The following is a 20,447-nucleotide window of genomic DNA, read 5'->3' as shown; positions in this document are numbered from 1 at the left end:
GCTGTCGGTCCAGGCGCAGAGTCTCAGTTATGAAAGATGAACCAGCTCCACAGAGCTCATGTGAACACCGCGGCGCTGGCGCTCAGGCGCGCAGTCGTGTCTGACTCTGGGCAACGCCATGGATGGCAGCCTTCCCGGCTCCTCTGTCCACGGATTCCCAGGCAAGAATACTGGAGTGAGTTGCCATTTCCTTCTCCAGGGGATCTTCCGACCCAGGGTCAAACCCCACCTCTTGCATCTCCTACACCGGCAGGCAGGTTCTTTACCACGAGCACCCCGGACATATATCTATATATACACACAGACAGTAATTGTGTGAGGTGATGATTATGGTAATTGGATTGATTATGGGGATTATTTCACAGTGTATAGGCGTATCAAATCGTTGGGACTTCTCCAGTGATCTAGAGGTTAAGACTGTGGACCTAGGTTCGGTCCCTAGTCAGGGAACTAAGATCCCAGAAGCTGCCTGAGAAACAAAACCAACCATCAAGTTATCATCTTAAATGCAACCAATTTTTAATTGTCAGTTATATCCCCATGAAGCTGGAGGGGAAAGAGGTCCTCAAGAGCGGCAGTCATCCCCAAGACTGGAGCAGCTGCTTTCAGTGTGGCTCAGCCACCTGGTCGTTAGCAGGAGGCCTTGGTCCCTGCCGAGCAGACCTTGAGTGTTCTCACAGCATGGCAGCTGGACTCAGAGTCAGTGATCCAGGAGGCGGAGCAAGAAGGAGGCCACGGGACCGCTTATGATTGCTACGGCTTCAACTGAGTCTTTCCCAAAATTCACATATTGAAGCCCTCCCCTCAATACCTCAGAATGTGACCTTATTTCAAGATAAGGCCTTTACAGAAGCACTCACATTGAATGAGCTCATCACATGCACACACTGCTGTATTTAAGACAAATGACTGGGACTTCCTGGTGGTCCAGTGGCTGAGACTGGGTGCTCCCAGGGCAGGGGGCCCGGGTTCGATCCCTGGTCAGGGAACTAGATCCCACAGGCTGCAACTAAAGCTCGAAGAGCCTGCATGCCCAGCACAGCCAAATAAATACACACTTTTAAATAATAACAAAATGAAACAGATAACCAACAAGGGCCTGCTATACAGTACAAGGATCTCTACTCAATATTCTGTAATAACCTAAATGGAAAAGAATTTGGAAAAAAAACAGATACATGTATATGTATACTTGATTCACTTTACCATATAACAGAAACTAACACATTGTTAACTGACCATATTTCAATATAAAATTTAAAAAATTTTTAATCAAATAAAATGAGGTAATTAAGACGGGTACTAATTCAATGCGATTCATGTCCTTACATAAAAGGGGGCAACCTTTTAAAATCTATCTGTTTTTAACTGGAGGATAAATGCTTTACAAGACTGTTGGTTTCTGCCACACGTCAGCATGAATCAGCCATGGGTATGCATTCGTTCCGGCCCACTGGAACCTCCCTCCCCGCTCGCACCCCATCCCACCCCTCTGGGCTGTCACAGAGCACCAGATTTCCGCTCCCTCCGCCATTCCTTCTCACCCGCTGTCTAATTTCACAGGTGGTAACGTACACGTTTCCCCACGACTGTCTCAATTCGCCCCACACCCTCCTTCCTCCGCTGTGTCCACAAGTCTGTCCTTCATGTCTGCATCCCCCTTGCTGCTGCAAACAGGCTCATTGGGAAAGACTCGGAGGGAAAAGAAAAAAAGAGAATGAAGGACTGGCACCAAGAAGCTTGACTCAGATGGAAAAGAATCCGCCTACGATGCGGGAGACCTGGGTTGGGAAGGTCCCCTGGAGAAGGAAATGGCAGCCCACTCCAGTATTCTCGCCTGGAGAATCCCATGGACAGAGAAGCCGGGCGAACTACCATCCATGGGGTCGCAAAGAGTCAGACAGGACTGTGTGACTCTGCACAACCACGCCTCATCCTCACCTTTCCTCTAAAAGGGCTTGGCGGAAAGCTGTCAGTAATCTTGGGATTCGTAAGACATGAGCCACCCACCTCTTTATATGGCCCTGTAATAAACGTTTTCCTGTTTCCAAAAAAAAAGTAGGGAACTTTGAACCCAGACATGCATAAAGGAAAACTGCTGTGTGACAGTGAAGACGGGGAGAACCCTGGGGAGAAGGGTGGCCAGCCCACCAGCAGCGGCGAAGCCAGCGCTCCTCTCACAGCCCCCAGCAGGGAGCAGCGTGCCAACACCCAGGGCTCGGGCTTGTCTGACTCCTCCAAAACCACGAGACACACCCTTTTGCTGTTTAAGTCACCCAGTTTCTGGTGCCCCTTTCAGCAGCCCTGAAGCCAACGCAACGACCACGTCTCAGAAGTCACACGTCATCGCTGCTTCCGCTTTCCGTTTATTGGGAGTGAGTCACCCTAGGTCCAGCCCAGGCCCCGGGGGAGGGGGACTAAGCCCAACCTCTTGAAAGGAGGGTTCTCAGGATTTGTGCACCTGCCTCAGAACCACCGCCAGTTCCGTGGAACACCTCTGGAATCTAATAACAAATTCCCCTCTTTAGTTTAAGATGGCTCAGACTGGATTCTCCAGGCCTGCCCTTAAGTGTCTATTTTTATCAATTTTTATTGGAACGCAGCTGATTTACAAGGTTGTTTCTGCTGTGCAGCAAAGTGAATGAGCTCTATATGTGTGCATATATACACGCACGGGTGTGCGTGCTAAGTCACCTCAGTTGTGTCCAGCTGCTTTCAACCCCATGGACTGTAGCCCACCAGGCTCCTCTGGATTCTCCAGGAAAGAATGCTGGAGTGGGCTGCCATGCCCTCCCCCAGGATATATATATATATCTCCACTCTTTTTAAAATTCTTCTCCCATATAGGTCATCACAGAGTACGGGGTAGAGTTCTCTGTGCTGTCAGCAGGCCCTTATTAGCTATTATTTTATATATAGCAGTGTGTACACGCACTTAAATCTCTTTATTAAGAAGTTCTTTCTCTGTCACTCGTCTCTAATAAGTTCTTAAGGTTAAATTTTGTAACTCTGCCTCCCAGAAATATAATCTAGGGCTGAGAATATTTCTTCCAAAAATTGATTAATTGTGTTGAAATAACAACATACCTCACTTGTATAGCACTTAAGACTTCACCTGGCACTTTCCCTGAAACCTGTGAGAAAGTAAGTGACAGGAAGACTGTGAAGTTTCTAAAAGCATGAAAAGCTATGATTTTCACTACTAAATACATATTCAGCAGACAACTAACTGATGCCTGGCTTTTCCCCTCACCTAAGCATACGAAACTTTTTGTAACGTCATCCATTCACGTATTCCCCACAGGTATGTGGTCTACTCTGTATCTGAAGCTGGACCTAGTCTTGGAGGTAATGTGATTAGGAAGAAAGTCACCCTCCTCACAGAATATATAGTCTTGCATTAAAACCCTTGTCAAGCTATGTCCCAACCACCCCGACTGGTTCCGCCTGCAACCATCCACCTCTTCAGCTTGGGGCTCACTGAGCATCCCCGTTTTCTGAGTTCTGGAGGGAATATTGAGGCCCAGAGCCCCTGTCTTCGAGAAGTGGCTGTTCTGGAGGGGGCCAGATGGTCAGAGAAACACACTTGTCTGAAGTTTAATTTTAATGTTCTGTGAATACTTTTTCCCCTTGAACGCTGCAGGGGATCTGGGCCAAAGACTGTGAGTGGGTGAAAAGGAACAGAGAAATGAAAGACTAAAAATGCCAACCAGGGGAAGCTATGATACATTCTCACTTCAGAAATAACCAAGGAGACATTGCAGGGTGGGGTTGATGTAGGTGTATGCAAATGATATGTAAATATGACATCCAGCCAGCTCAAATTGTTACAGTCCTTTTAGTTTGCATAGTTGAGTGTTTGTCCCTGGAAATGTTCTCCTGGGACTTATGGTGCAAAATTATTGACTGTTAACCACACCCTCAGTAGCTCTTTAATCGGGTGATTGAGTTGAAACACTTCTTCCCCATCTGGCTCTTAGCATCTCTTTTTGCACGACCGAGTTAGATGTGTAATCGTCGAGGTTTCTTCTGTGTTTATGTATGGTCTCCAAACAGAGAGTCATCATTTTCTTTGCCCTCAGTATTTCCAAAGAAACTACCCCAGGGTCTTAACATTTCTTGAAAGGTTACATCATAGTGAATAAGCAGAAGGATAAAGAGAGGATAGGAAAAGAGAGCCGTGGGCAGAACCAACCACAGAAGGAAGCATAAGAGAGAGTACAAGCATAGAGATGGCCCTGATGAAAAGGTTGTAGAAAATTTCCCCGCAGCTCCCTAGGATCCACAGAAATGCAGAGCCACGGGCCATCTGTTCCCCCCCAGCAGGAGCGTCGGTCATGATGCCAGGTACACACGGGGCTTCCCAGGTGGTTTAGTACCAATGGAGGAGATTCGGGAGACACGGGTTCCATCCCTGGGTCGGGAAGGTCCCCTGGAGAAGAGGATGGCAGCCCACTCCAGTATTCTTGCCCGGTGAATCCCATGGACAGAGGAGCCTGTCGGGCTGCAGTCCATGAGGTCACAAGAGTCGGACACGACTGAGCAACTTCACTTGTACAGCATATCCTGCGTCAGTGTTTGGAACGAAATATATAAAACACAGAACACAGCTTGATCCCTGCCCTTCAATTTTCCATTTCCATACCTACTTTCCATTTGTAGGTATTATAAAATATTGGCTATATTCCCCATGGAGGGGGAGAATCTTAAATTGGACATTTAAATACAGGAAAGATACATCTTAATCGGAGAAGAAAGAAGGCTATCCTAAGCTTAAGGAACAAGAAGAAGACAGGAAGCAGAGCAGAATATCACACGCAACAGCTGAATGGATGGAGACCCGAGCATCCACGCTGAGAACCACGGGAGACGGAGCGGAAAGGGTCAGTCAGAACAGGCAGCTACAACCATGTTTCGGAAAAGCGTCATCCTCAGCGTCTTCAGTCCTTGAGGCTGTAATCAAGCCACATTAACACCACGGCTATTAGTGACTGGGGGAGAAATTCTCAAAGGCTCACTCCATCCACTTCCCACATGCAGCACCATCCCGGAATGAAGCATATTAGCACCAGTGAGCTTTATTTGCAGGATGGTTGGCGATCTGCTGGCTAGAAGAGAAGCAGTGAGGGGTGAGGGGTGGTGTGAGTGAGAAAGGGAGCTGGAGGTAGGAGGCTGGGGTGACAGACTGTGAGAAAGGGGGAGGGGAGGAGGGGCACCTGAGAGGTGATCTTTAGGGAGCAGAGACAGGTTCAGACAAAACCCCTCGCCACGTGCTGTGTGCCGCTCGGGGTCATTTCAGCACCCTGGTGAGTGGACAGCGCTCCCTCCAGGCCACTCAGAAGCTGGATGCAGTACCTGGCTCCAGTCATAACGTACCAGTCACAGCCCTGCACCAATCTTCGGCCGGCTACTCTCATGATTTCTGACACCTCCTTGGAGATAACAGCTCTTACTATCCCAAGGAAAATCTAGTCCACTAAGATGGAATCAGATGGGTTACCCTTTTTGTCTTTGTTTCCATTCAAACCAAACTATATTTGGAAATTAGTGAGTCTAAATTGCCATCTCTAATCAATTAAGCTCTCGCTAACCAGAGGCATACTTTGTGCCAGGCGCCAAACCAGTCTACACACGTTATGCGCTGTATTTCATTTGGTTCTTTGACATTTCTTGCAAGCAAGAATCTTCAACCCTACTTTACAAATGAGGAACCTGGAAGTCAAAGACACAGGGCAGTTTTTCCAAGGATACACAATTAATACATATCAGAGCCAGGATTTAAGCCTGGTTTAAGTTATTTCCAAGGCCACATTAGTGTGGACCACAGAATTTTAGGTGAAACAAAGGTAACAGATTTATCTTAATACTTATATTTTTAATTTGACATCAGGAGTGCAGTGTGGTGGTCCAGTGGTTAAGACTCTGTGCCTACGCTGAGGAAGCCATGGATCCCCTGGTCGCGGAACTAAGATCCACAAGCTGCATGGCATGGCCAATTAAAAACAAATGTTTTGCCTGTGTTAATTTGATGAGTTCCTAGAGTCCTTTGTGCAGTTCCTAACAGGTCCCCATTCCTGCTTCCTTCAGATATCAACGAGGACTTATCTAAGACAAAGAAACCACACGCAGCTTTTTGTAAATGGTAGATATTTACCTGATAGATATCAAATGAATCAAAAAATACATTCCTACACACATGAAGGAATCTATAAAACTGGATAAATCCAGACTTATAAAAATGGATTTGAATATGGAAAGAGAGAAAATACTCAAAGTGGGATAAGAGAAAGCTTTCATTTTTCCTTCATAGGGAAAACAGTTCAAATACAGACACAAAAATCCATCCAGGTCACGGATGAATCCATGGATGCAGAACCGCAGATACAGAAAGCTGACTGTAAAGTTACACTCGAATTTTCACTTGTGCAGACAGCAGGCACCCCAAACCCCTGTCTTGTCAAAAAATAAACGGTTCACTCATTTAATAATTCCATTTAATTCAGTAGATTGTGTTTTCAGCCCCTCCTGAGAACTAAGCCCTCTTCCCTTCAATCTCCTCCTCTAAATTTGCCATCCTCTGGCGTGAGCTTACTCTTCTTTGTCTATTTACTTCCTGGGAGATAGTTGGTCAACCCTCTCCTCTGCTTTACATTCTGTAAATCTATAAAAGGGCTTCCCAGGCGGCGCTAGTGGTAAAGACCACGCCTGCCAGTTCAGGAGACATACGAGACGTAGGTTTAATCCCCGGGAGGAGGACACGGCAACCCACTCCGGCAGTCTTGGTGAGAGGATTCTACCGACAGAGGAGGCTGGTGGGCTGCAGCCCATGCCTCTGAGCACAAGGTCTGTAAGAAAACATCTGCTTGACTGATTCTATTTCAAAACAGAGGAGGAAGACACTTAGAGTTAATCCACATTTGGCAAACACTGTCTCATGTGAATCTTCACCATCACCCTCTGCGGTAAGTACTTCATCCCTGTTTTGCAAAGGTAACTGACTCAAGGTTATACAGTTTGTAAAAGTGATGGATCGAGGTTGTCTTAACCTATTTAATAATTGCAAAAGTCATGCTCTTTCTATCTCATTCTCTCCTACCTACCCTCACTTGCATGTAAATTGGTTCCTTTGGGCTCAGCCAGGCTGGACAACCCACACAACCCACACGCACACCTCCACTTCTCTGCATGCACTTGTATAATTTACAGTCAACACTTGGTTATCAGCCTCTGCGGGGAGAGAGCAATCATACCGACTTTCCAAACATAACTCATGTTTGTCTCAGGAACCCACAAGGTAATTTGTTTTTATAACAGATTTTCCCCCTAATCACGTTTTCCTCAAGCTAACACTAAGATAAATTTGAACTTTCTAAGTGCCCAGCAATGGCAGGATAAAAGCGGCCGAGCTGAGGAAGGCAAACCCCCAGTGGGGCTTGAGAAGCAGTGCCGTGGGGAGAGCTGTCCACATGACCGTGCCCGCAGGCAGAGTGTCAGCCTACCAGGGCTGCCGTGGAAAACACCACAGATTCAGTCACTGAAACAACAGAAGTGTACGTCCTCACGGTTTTGGAGGCTGGATGTCTGAAACCCAGGTGCCATCCGTCGGTTTCTGGGGAAGCCTCTCTCTTCCTGGCTTGTAGACAGTCGCCTTCCTGCCACGTCCGCACACGGCCTCTGCTGTGTCTGCAGACACACAGGGAGAGAAGGGCAGAGACGTGCTGCCTCTTCCTCTTCCTGCAAAGACAGTGTTCCTGGGAATTCCGTGGGGGTCCCGTGCTTAGCTCTCTGCACTTCCACTGCAGGCGGGGAACAGGCTCGATCTCTGGCCAGGGAACTAAGATCCAGCAGGTTGCACAGAGTGGCCAAAAAATAACAAATAAATAAGAAACATCATTCCAATCGGACTAGGGAGCTACCCTTATGAATTCTTTTCACCTGAATCCTTGACTATCTCCCTAATGACACTATCTCCTCATAGAAGATGAAGGCTTCAGTATATGATTTGGGTGGGAGGCACACAACAGGGACCCTGGACTTGGAAATTAACACAAGTCAACAGAAGGTGAAGAAGGTAAAGGAGGAAGTGAGGGTGAAGCAGAGGAAGAAACAGGTAGCAGCTGTACTTCACTGAGTGTCTGCTGTGCCCGAGGAGGGGCTTTCATAAGTAATGCTGTTTAATTCTCAGGACAAGCATGGAAGTCAGATTCCATTACCCCTCCATTTCTTTTTTTTCAATTATTATAGTAAATTACACATAACAGTGAGTGAAAGAGGAGAGTGAAAAAGTTGGTTTGAAATTCAACATTCAAAAAAAAAAAAGAAACTCAACATTCAGGAAACTAAGATCATGACATCTGGCCGCATCACTTCAGGGCAAGTAGATGGGGAAAGAGTGGAAACAGTGACAGATTTCATTTTGGGGGAATCCAAAATCACTGCAGTTGGTGACTGCAGCCATGAAATTAAAAGATACTTGCTCCTTGGAAGAAAAGTTATGACCAACCTAGACAGCATATTAAAAAGCAGAGACATTACTTTGCCAACAAAGGTCCATCTAGGAAAGGGGCTCAGCCCAGCCTGACCCACCCCAGACTCACTCTCGTGGAGCTCAGCGTCACCGACTCGTCCTCCAGGGCTGGAGCCCAGGACAGGTCCTCTGTGTCCAGCCAAGGTCCCCTGGGCCCTTTAGTAGAATAGCTGGGAAAACTGGCCTCCAGATTCCAGCAAGCCCCCACGGGGGAAGACAACGTCCCTTCACCCACAATTCAGAGTCGAGGGAGGACGCGGGACGGCTCCCTCCTCTCCCTCTGAGTCTCCCTGCGGCCAAGGTGGAACCACAAGCGCAAGCTCCTCAAGGAGACCCCAACTTCCTCTGCCTCAGGACCAAAGCACGTGACCAGACTCTGCAGGGGATCATCCCTTCTGCCCTGAGACTGACCCTCCCAGGATCCCAGGAGACGAGCTGGACCCGGTGTGTGTCAGGGCCTCCCGGAGCTCTGAGCCTCCACTGCACCTGGGGTCATGAGAAGGCAGAGCCAGCCTGATAGACTGGCAGGACCAGAGGCGGCCTCAGCCTCAGTCCTGAGGGCCGCTCTCTGTTCCCCTGAGCCGGGAGCCCTGCCATCAGCTCTGAGTCCAGAAACAGCTCTAGAGAGAACCCCAAAGACGGGCTGGAGTGAAGTGAGTCTTGGAATGCCCCGCGTGCCTGGTGGGGAGGATCCTGAGTTCCCACTGGCAGTGTGCCAGGTGGGAGCACCACCCGCTGAGGTGGGTGATTGTCCATCGGAAGTCCTACTGAGTCCCCCACCAGAGCTGGTTCAGAGAGCTGAGGTCGCCTGGTCTCTCCTCCTTCCTCTCCCCCAAATCTGGACGCACCCCACCCCCTACTCTGCCAGCCTGTAGGCATTTCCTGAGACCCCACTGCATTCAGGGGTCCCCAGAAAGCTTGTCCAGCTCCCCACGTTCAGAATGTAACTTGGGGCGGGGTGAAAGGTAACGCGCATCAAGTGTGTGCCCTGCCTCCAGACATGTGCTGAGTCACTGACACTCGCTGTCCCTGCCCTCGCAGAAATGGAGGAGACCGAGGCTCCACAGGGTTGAGTGGCTCTCAAACGCCAGGTCCCCCGACCCTCCTCGCGCGCTTGTCGCCCCGTGAACGCTTGCCGAGGCGGTGAGCTCCCTCTCCAAGCTGTCACCTGTTCCCACCTCCTCCATCGAGCTCCACCTCCCTCAGTTTTCAGAGTCCAGCCCCGTCCCCCGCTTTCCGAAGCCCTCACGGCCTCTCCAATGCTTCCTCCTGCCGAGTGGGCACCCCCCCAACTTCACTCCAGGGTCACGGGGTCAGTTTCTCTCTCAGCAATATTTCAAGTTCCTAAATGACCAAGGCCTGGCTTTATGCTATTTTGAACAGTTGTTTAAATACTTTTAAACAAAGGGAATGGTTCAAATAGCTTTTGGTATCAGTCATTGTTCAAATATTTGCTATTCACTTGATACAAAACTCAGAACAGCCTCTGCTTTCAGAAGTTACAGTGTGGGGGGGTAGAAAAACATGGAAACATTGACAAAGCCCTGTTAAGCAATACTTGATGCATCTGTGCGAGTCAGATCACCTGCCAGATTACAGCAGCGCCCAGGAAGGGAGTTCAGCTGGGTGAGGGGCGGGTGGCTAGCAGGGCTGCAGGCAGACTTTGCAGGCTTCATGGAGACATCTGGAGGCTCTTCACTAGTTGAGAGTCTCGAGGTGCAACTCTGAGGCTGGCAGTCAAGGTCATCGTCCTTGAGAATTATTGATAGAGGTGCCTCGGAAGGAATCAAGCATTCATGTGGGACTTGGGACGGGAGTAGCCGATTCGTAGGGAGCATAGTCTGGACCGGGGAAGATGGTAAGACGTGGGGAGCTGGGGAGGAGGACCAGAAACCTCCTTTACTGGGAAGCAGGATGAAGTTCAGCCCAGGCACAGGGCTGGATGTGATGCTTTGTGGCGGGTGGGGTGGGGTGGGAATCAGGCTGTCCTCCTAGGAGAGAAAAAGGAAAATGCTACTTTTCTTTGTGGATCAGAGGCTCTTGGACATTTGGATCTGGACAAAAGTAAACCCCCAAAGTAAGAAAGTTAGAAAGGGAGGTGTGCATATGAAAAATACGTGGGACATCAGGTGGAGAAACAGGAGTCCCAGGCAGGAAGCAGACTTCGCAGGTTAAACTTTAAGGCTGAATCATGTGATAGGATTCCATCACACCGCCAGGACCCTGACTTCCAGCGATGCATACTGTGACCTTTGCAATAAACAGAAGGTTGCTCTGTGAAGGGCACAGAGTGTTCCAGTGAATTCCTCACGTCCCAGAATCAGGAGATAAGCTGGGGGAGGAAAGAGAGGCCTCGGGGCAAGATTCAAGATTCCTGAAACTGACAGCCCTTCCCGTCTTCAGACCGGGGTGGTGTCCCTTTGGGGATAAGGGAAGACTTCCGAAGAGCTCATGGGCCAAAAGGAACCAATTTCCAGAGCCGCAGTTCACGCTTTTATGAAAACAGCGTCCCTGAACACGCATCTGTAGTCAAGTGCCGCGCTGCTTCCTCGTCTTCCTTTCCACAGTTGCCCTTCTCCCACTTTCAAGAGGAAATATCCCGCCTGCCAGTAGAAGGCATTTCACCAGCACACAGAACAGCCAGGTTATCGCAGGCAGGAAAGTAATTTCATAAACAGCTGCTGAAAAAGCAAATGAGTTTCATGACTCTATTTAAACAAACTGATTTTACAAAATGAATGACTATGTGCTAATGAATGAATGAAGCCTAGAAAAATACTTAACTCAGGTGGGAAGCTTTCCGCAGAATGGAGAGAGGGTCTTTCAAGAGTAACAGCTCACTGCTGCCCTGTGAGCCCCTGGAAGCTTGGATGGGGCGGGGGTGAGAGGGAGGTTCAGGACGGAGGCCGCGTGTGTGTGCCTGTGCCAGTCTCATGCTGTATGGCAGAAACAATGCAGCATGGTGGAGCAAGTATCCTCCAGCTAAAAATGCATTTTTAAAAATAAAAAACAAAATTAAGAATAATGTTTGGTGACACATCACTCTGTGATGCCCGGCACTGAGAAGGAGCTCAGTGGGTTAAATGACATCACCATAACAAGACTCCTTACGTCCCACTGACTCATTTATGTTAACAAGGTGTCACAGAAACTGCCACTTCATGCATAACATGTCTGCCAGGGATTACTGCCATGAGTGAGCAAGGTACTTAAATAGACCCCTGTGAGCTGGTCAGACTCTCCTAAAGTTGTCTCCTCCAATCAGCCGTGGAGAATCCTTTCCCTGGACACGTCTGGGGGGTTCTCTGTGTGCTGTGTGGGGTTACACTGGCACCAAGATCTGTACCCAGGCAAGAAGTTCCGGGAAGAAGCCCAGAGTCGGAGTCAGGTTGTCAGCACCAGGCCTGACTCCAGGTGTCTTTCATGCACAACCTTGATTTTGCTATCGAGGGATCAGAGGTCTAGAGGGCGGAGAATCGCCCAAGCTAAGAGAACCAGCAGGCCGCAGAGCCAGACCCAGGAGGCAGGTCTCCGTCCGTCCTGTCCACGGCTCTCCCTTCCTCCCCTGTCCCGTCACAGCAGGCGGGACAAAGATGAGGCTGACATTCTTCGGTCAAGTTCAACGCTCTTCCCTCCGTGCCCTCTATGCAGGCTGCTAGGCTTGGATGAAGAGGCTGGTGAGGTGTCCCTGGGCTTGGTTTGCAGAACCTTAGCCCAAACTCTCAACGAAGAAGAATTTGAGGAACAGAATAGAGAGGAAAGTGTGGGGAAGAAAGAGAGGACCCCGGGCCTATCCAGTCCTCCTAGGGAGAAATGTCCTGAAGGACTGTCCAGGAAGCCCCAACACACCATGTACGGTCTGACTGGTCTCTGGGGTGACATTTAACTCAGTAGATTCTCAGAGGACAAAACGGTTATGGTATAGACAAGGGGGCGCCCGGAGGATGTTTAAAACCAGATAGGATGAATAGTCATACGTGCCGTAACATGGGTGAGCCCTGCAAAGACGAAGTGAAAGCAGTCAGGGCCCAAAGACCATAGATTGTGTGAATCCTAGGACATGAAACCTCTAGAGCAGGCAAATTCACAGAGCCAGAAAGTGGATTAATCGTTGCCAAGGGCTGGAGGAAGAGGGAAACAAGAGGTGACTGGTAATGGTTAACAGAGTTTTCTTTCTTTGGTGATGAAAGTGCTCTGCAATGGGTATGAAATGTTAAGAACAGACAAACAGCCACTGGTTTGTACACCATTAAATAGTGAACTTTATGATATGTGAATTACATCGCGATTTAAAAAGGTCAGAATGAGGACCTCCCTGGGGCTCCAGAGGTTAAGAATCTGCCTGCCAATGCTGGGGACACAGGTTCAATCCCCGGTTCAGGAAGAGTCCATGTGCCACAGGGCACCTAAGCCCGTGCACCGCAACCACTGAAGCCCAGTGCCTGGAGCCCAGCTCTGCAAGAAGCAAAACCAGTGCCCTAAGTAGCCCACACGCCACAAGGAGAGAGGAGTCCCGACTCGCCACAGCCAGACAGAGCCCGAGCACCACAACGAGGATCCAGCCAAAATAAACACCAGTAACTCTTTAAAAAGCATAGAATGCAGTCATTGTCGAACAGAGTCGTGAGCATTATTTATGGATATACGCACAATCGAGGGGGGAGTGACCTCATGTTTATTGATAACCTGCAGTGTCCCACACATTCGAAGGTTTTAGATTTCTATTTTCATTTCCACCAAAGAGCCTCCTGAGAAGTAGACTTCCTTTCCCTACTTTAAAGATGAGAAAAATAAGCCTTATGAATACAGCTTATGCAAAGAGACAGGGCCAGTTAGCGGCACAGTCAGTACTAAGACAGGTCTGTCTGGCCTCAGCGCCCATGTCCTATCCACTGTGGCGTGACACTTGCCATTATTTCTTTTTCCTAATATTTGTTTATTTGCCTGGCTGTCCCAGGTCTTCGGTGAGGAGGATCTGATCTTTACTTGCAGCATGCAAACACTTAGGGGCAGCCTGTGGGATCTAGTTCCCAGACCAGGATCCGAAACCGGAAGCCCTGTCTTGGAAATGTGAAGCCTTAGCCTGGACCACCAGGGGGCCAGGGACCCCCCCCCCCCCCCACCGCCGTTTCTTCTTCTAAATGAAGACACTCACTTGACGTTCTTCCTCAAAGCACCATGCACACGCACGGGCAGGCACGCTCAGTAACCCTGTCTGAGTGATGATCAGTTGTCACTTCTGCAGAGGACGCCTGGAGAACTAGCCCTTGCCGCTGGAAACTACACCCCCGTCACCCAGTTCATCCTGCTGGGATTCTCCAATGCTCTGGATTCTCCAATGCTCTGGATTCAGAAGCTTCTCCTTGGAGGCTTCCTGCTCATCTATGTCATGACCGTGGTGGGCAACCTGGGGATGATGGCGCTCATCCTCACGGACTCCCGCCTCCACCGGCCCATGTACCTCTTTCTCAGCGTCCTCCCTTTCCTTGATGCCTGCTACTCCTCTGTGGTCACACCCTGGCTGCCGGGCGACTTTCTGGCCTCGGGCAGGTCCGTCTCCTTCAAGGGCTGCGTGGTCCAGACGGCCTTCTCTGTGATGCCCGCCGCGGCTGAGAGCTTCCTGCTGGCTTCCGTGGCCTGCGACCGCTGCACGGCCATCTGCAGACCTCTCCACTGGGCTCCGTCATGACCAGGGCCCCTGTCTCCAGCTGGTGGCTGCTTCCTCGCTTTCGGTGGCGCTAATTCTGCTATTGAGACTGGGAATGTCTTTGCCCTGCCTTTCTGTGGGCCCAACCAGGTACCGCACTACTTCTGTGACATCCAACGCCTTCTCCGTCGGGCCTGTGCCAACACAGCCACGGCAGGTATGACCCTCTATACCTTCTCTGCCCTGGCTACCTATCTACCTGCTGCCCTCATCCTCACCTCCCACGGCCTGGGCTTGGTGGCCCCTGGGAGGATGCACTCGGCAGCTGGGAAGGAGAAGCCCCTCTCCACGTGTGCCTCCCCCTTCCTGGCCTTTGCCATCTCCTACAGCACCGTGATTTCACCTACGTCCAGCCTCGTGGATCCACCGACGACACCAGTGGCCAGGTGGTGTCTGTCTGCTGCACCATCATAACCCCCATGCTCAGCCCCGTCATCTAGAGCCTCCGCAACAAGGAGGTGAAGGAGGCCCTGCAGAGGAAGCTCCAGGTCAATAGCTTTCTCTGCTGAGCCCTGCAAGGCTGTTGGAATGAGGAAGGCATCAGTCAGTTCAGTCACTCGGTCGTGTTCGACTATTTGCAACCTCATGGACTGCAGCATGCCAGGCTTCCCTGTCCATCACCAACTCCCGGAGCTTGCTCAAGCTCATGCCCATTGAGTCGGTGATGCCATCCAACCGTTCCATCCTGTCGTCCCCTTCTCCTCCCCCCTTCAATCTTTCCCAGCATCAGGGTCTTTTCTAATGAGTCAGTTCTTGCCGAGAGCTACCCCACATCCGAAGTCAGGGACAGCGGCCCAGAGTGCCAGGCTGTGACGGCGCAGGAATGGCTGGGAGGAGCCACCCGGCATCTGAAGTCAGTGGCGGCCAGGAGAAGCCACCTCGCACCCGAGGCCAGGGGCAGTGACCCTGAGGAGCCACCCCGAGCCCAAGGAGCTCGGCAGCTGGGAGGAGCCACCCACGCCTGAGGCTAAGGTCGGCGGCCAGGAGGAGCAACCCGAGGAGCGGTGGCTGAGCAGGCACAGGAGGGCCTAGAGGAGCTATCCCACATGAAAGGTCAGGAACAGCAGCGGTAAGGAGATACCCCTTATCCAAGGTAAGGAGCAGCGGCTGTGCTTTGCTGGAGCAGCCGTGAAGAGATACCCCACGCTCAAGGTAAGAGAAACCCAAGTAAGATGATAGGTGCTACAAGAGGGCATCAGAGGGCAGACACACTGAAACCACACTCACAGAAAACTAGTCCATCTAATCACACTAGGACCACAGCCTTGTCTAACTCACTGAAACCAAGCCATGCCTGCGGGGCAATCCAAGATGGGTGGGTCATGGTGGAGAGGTCTGACAGAATGTGGTCGACTGGAGAAGGAAATGGCAAGCCACTTCAGTATTCTTGCCTTGAGAACCCCATGAACAGTATGAAAAGCCAAAAGGATAGGATACCGAAAGAGGAACTCCCCAGGTCAGTAGGTGCCCAATATGCTACTGGAGATCAGTGGAGAAATGACTCCAGAAACAATGAAGGGATGGAGCCAAAGCAAAAACAATACCCAGCTGTGGATGTGACTGGTGATAGAAGCAAGATCCAATGCTGTGAAGAGCAATATTGCATAGGAACCTGGAATGTCAGGTCCATGAATCAAGGCAAATTGGAAGTGGACAAACAGGAGATGGCAAGGGTGAACGTCGACATTCTAGGAATCAGCGAACTAAAATGAACTGGAATGGGTGAATTTAACTCAGATGACCGTTATATCTACTACTGTGGGCAGGAATCCCTCAGAAGAAATGGAGTAGCCATCATGGTCAACAAAAGAGTCCGAAATGCAGTACTTGGATGCAATCTCAAAAACGACAGAATGATCTCTGTTCGTCTCCAAGGCAAACCATTCAATATCACAGTTATCCAAGTCTATGCCCCAATCAGTAACACTGAAGAAGCTGAAGTTGAACGGTTTTATGAAGACCTACAAGACCTTTTAGAACTAACACCCAAAAAAGATGTCCTTTTCATTATAGGGGACTGGAATGCAAAAGTAGGAAGTCAAGAAACACCTGGAGTAACAGAAAAATTTGGCCTTGGAATGCGGAATGAAGCAGGGTAAAGACTAATAGAGTTTTGCCAAGAAAATGCACTGGTCATAGCAAACACCCTCTTCCAACAACACAAGAGAAGACTCTACACATGGACATCACCAGATGGTCAACACCGAAATCAGATTGATTATATTCTTTGCAGCCAAATATGGAAAAGCTCTATACAGTCAACAAAAACGAGACCAGGAGCTGAACGTGGCTCAGATCATGAACTCCTTATTACCAAATTCAGACTTAAATTGAAGAAAACAGGGAAACTGCTAGACCATTTAGGTATGACCTAAATCAAATCCCTTCTGATTATACAGTGGAAGTGAGAAATAGATTTAAGGGCCTAGATCTCATAGATAGAGTGCCTGATGAACTATGGAATGAGGTTCGTGACATTGTACAGGAGACAGGGATCAAGACCATCCCCGTGGAAAAGACATGCAAAAAAGCAAAATGGCTGTCTGGGGAAGCCTTACAAATAGCTGTGAAAAGAAGAGAGGCGAAAAGCAAAGGAGAAAAGGAAAGATATAAGCATCTAAATGCAGAGTTCCAAAGAATAGCAAGAAGAGATAAGAAAGCCTTCTTCAGCGATCAATGCAAAGAAATAGAGGAAAACAACAGAATGGGAAAGACTAGAGATCTCTTCAAGAAAACTAGAGATACCAAGGGAACATTTCATGCAAAGATGGGCTCGATAAAGGACAGAAATGGTATGGACCTAACAGAAGCAGAAGATATTAAGAAGAGGTGGCAAGAATACATGGAAGAACTGTACAAAAAAGATCTTCAGGACCCAGATAATCATGATGATGTGATCACTAATCTAGAGCCAGACATCTTGGAATGTGAAGTCAAGTGGGCCTTAGAAAGCATCACTACAAACAAAGCTAGTGGAGGTGATGGAATTCCAATTGAGCTGTTTCAAATCCTGAAAGATGATGCTGTGAAAGTGCTGCACTCAATATGGCAGCAAATTTGGAAAACTCAGCAGTGCCCACAGGACTGGAAAAGGTCAGTTTTCATTCCAATCCCTAGGAAAGGCAATGCCAAAGAATGCTCAAACTACCGCACAATTGCACTCATCTCACATGCTAGTAAAGTAATGCTCAAAATCCTCTAAGCCAGGCTTCAGCAATACGTGAACTATGAACTCCCTAATGTTCAAGCTGGTTTTAGAAAAGGCAGAGGAACCAGAGATCAAATTGCCAACATCCGCTGGATCATGGAAAAAGCAAGAGAGTTCCAGAAAAACATCTATTTCTGCTTTATTGACGATGCCAAAGCCTTTGACTGTGTGGATCACAATAAACTGTGGAAAATTCTGAAAAAAATGGGAATTCCAGACCACCTAACCTGCCTCTTGAGAGATCTGTATGCAGGTCAGGAAGCAACAGTTAGAACTGGACATGGAACAACAGACTGGTTCCAAATAGGAAAAGGAGTACGTCAAGGCTGTCTATTGTCACCTTGCTTATTTAACTTATATGCAGAGTACATCATGAGAAACGCTGGACTGTAAGAAGCACAAGCTGGAATCAAGATTGCCGGGAGAAATATCAATAACTTCAGATATGCAGATGACACCACCCTTATGGCAGAAAGTGAAGAGGAGCTAAAAAGCCTCTTGATGAAAGTGAAAGAGGAGAGCAAAAATGTTGGCTTAAAGCTCAACATTCAGAAAACGAAGATCATGGCATCCAGTCCCATCACTTCATGGGAAATAGATGGAGAAACAGTGGAAACAGTGTCAGACTTTATTTTTTGGGGCTCCAAAATCACTGCAGATGGTGACTGCAGCCATGAAATTAAAAGACGCTTACTCCTTGGAAGAAAAGTTATGACCAACCTAGATAGCATATTCAAAAGCAGAGACATTACTTTGCCGACTAAGGTCCATCTAATCAAGGCTATGGTTTTTCCAGTAGTCATGTATGGATGTGAGAGTTGGACTGTGAAGAAGGCTGAGCACTGAAGAATTGATGCTTTTGAACTGTGGTGTTGGAGAAGACTCTTGAGAGCCCCTTGGACTGCAAGGAGATCCAACCAGTCCATTCCAAAGGAGATCAGCGCTGGGATTTCTTTGGAAGGAATGATGCTGAAGCTGAAACTCCAGTACTTTGGCCACCTCATGCGAAGAGTTGACTCATTGGAAAAGACTCTGATGCTGGGAGGGATTGGGGGCAGGAGGAGAAGGGGACGACCGAGGATGAGATGGCTGGGTGGCATCACAGACTTGATGGACGTGCATCTGAGTGAACTCCGGGAGTTGGTGATGGACAGGGAGGTCTGGCGTGCTGCGATTCATGGGGTCGCAAAGAGTCGGACACGACTGTGCGACTCAACTGAACTGAACTGAACTGAACTGAACTGAACTTTGCATCATGTGGCCAAAGTATTGGAGTTTCAGCTCCAGCATCAGTCCTTCCAATGAATATTCAGGACTGATTTCCTTTAGGATGGACTGGCTGGATGTCCTTGCAGTCCAAGCGACTCTCATGAGTCTTCCCCAACACCACAGTTCAAAAGTATCAATTCTTCGGTGCTCAGCTTTCTTTATAGTCCAACTCTCACATCCATACGTGACTACTGGAAAAACCATAGCTTTGACTACATGGACCTTTGTTGGCAAAGTAATGTCTCTGCTTTTTAATATGCTGTCTAGGTTGGTCATAGCTTTTCTTCTAAGGAGCAAGCGTCTTTTAATTTCATGGCTGCAGTCACCATCTGCAGTGATTTTGGAGCTCCCACAAATTAAGTCTCTGTTTCCACTGTTTCCCCATCTATTTGCCATGAAGTGATGGGACCGGGGAGGCATAGTATCTTCCAAATCATACAAAGAATTGATCCGACCAAGAGCAGCCTGGTTTTGGAGGAGGTGGTAGAAGTAAGAGAGAAACACAAATACCATCCTTGGTGCAGAGCACCGCAGCTGTAAAGTAGCTCAGTATCCATTCACATATTGAATCTCTGCCATCATCTGTGAGGGAGCCATGTGGAGATGACCTCATTTTACAAATGAAGGATATGTGACTCAGTAAAAGTGAATTAACTTCCTGAAGCCACGCAGCTGGTGAGAGAGTGAGAATTCAGCATCAGGAAGTTTGCATCAAAACCAGATATTTCAGTTACACCACGATCACAAGTCAGGTCTCTTATTGGCGGCTCATCATGTCTCCCCGGGGACCTCAGACCAGGGGCAGCACAATCTTCTGGTTTTCCCCAGGTTTAGAGACGTGGGTTGGCTCCAGTGATTCATGCTTTCCTGCTGGTCCTAAAGGAAAGAGGACAGGTCAGAAGTGTCCTTTACATCTTACCGCTGCTGCATGTGATAAGCTGTCCCCTTAAATAAAACCTCAGGATCAAGAGAGAACACTCCTCACACCCCTGCTTCCTAGCCAGAAGTATGTACATGTGTGAATGTGAGAGAGGAGATCTAAGCAGTTACAGCATTATATAAGATACTGTGCTTCAGGATACTGACTCAAAAAAGTTATATTTGGCCTAAGCATCTTTAAATGTGCGTGTAATATGGTGAGTATAGGTGTTTTAGGGAATCACAGAAATGAAGACGCTGAACCTGACGTAATTTAAGGTTGAATGCTGGACTGGATGGCATGCTCTTAAACTAATGAAAATTCTTAACCTGGAGAGAGTTGGCTTCATTCTGAGATGTTTGGATCATGCAAAGGATTTTTTCACATCTATCTTAAGGATGTTACTCTAAATTTAGAAAATCTTACTATATAAATAGGCTTATCACAGCATCATCTTTGAAAACAAAAAGTTAGAAGAAATCTAAATGTTCAAATGTTCCAATACTTTGACCCCCTGATGCGAAGAGCCAATTCATTGGAAAAGACCCTGATGCTGGGAAAGATTGAGGGCAGGAGGAGAAGAGGGCCAAAGGGGATGACATGGTTGGATGGCATCACTAAATCAATGGTCATGAGTTTGAGAAAATTTGGGAGATAATGAAGGCCAGAGAAGCCTAGTGTGGGGCAGTCCATGGGGTCACAAGCAGTCAGACCCAACCTAGAGACTCAACAGTAACAACACCTTAAATTGACTCAATGCGATATGTCAAATAGATTTCAATTTGGAAAACAAAATTAGGATTCAAAGGTTCAAACA

The 20,447-nt window shown here is 48.4% G+C and overlaps 1 pseudogene; it reads left to right on the top strand.

The window, feature by feature from the left end:
* LOC138420245 (olfactory receptor 5J3-like) overlaps positions 1-14,743 on the top strand; it is a 31,307-nt pseudogene extending 16,564 nt beyond the window's left edge.
* Positions 14,744-20,447: the final 5,704 nt, after the last annotated feature.

This window comes from Ovis canadensis, chromosome 15 (genome assembly GCF_042477335.2).
Source record: "Ovis canadensis isolate MfBH-ARS-UI-01 breed Bighorn chromosome 15, ARS-UI_OviCan_v2, whole genome shotgun sequence".
Lineage (NCBI taxonomy): Eukaryota > Metazoa > Chordata > Mammalia > Artiodactyla > Bovidae > Ovis > Ovis canadensis.
Note: the sequence above shows the minus strand (reverse complement) of the source record. Positions and strands in the feature narration are given on the sequence as shown.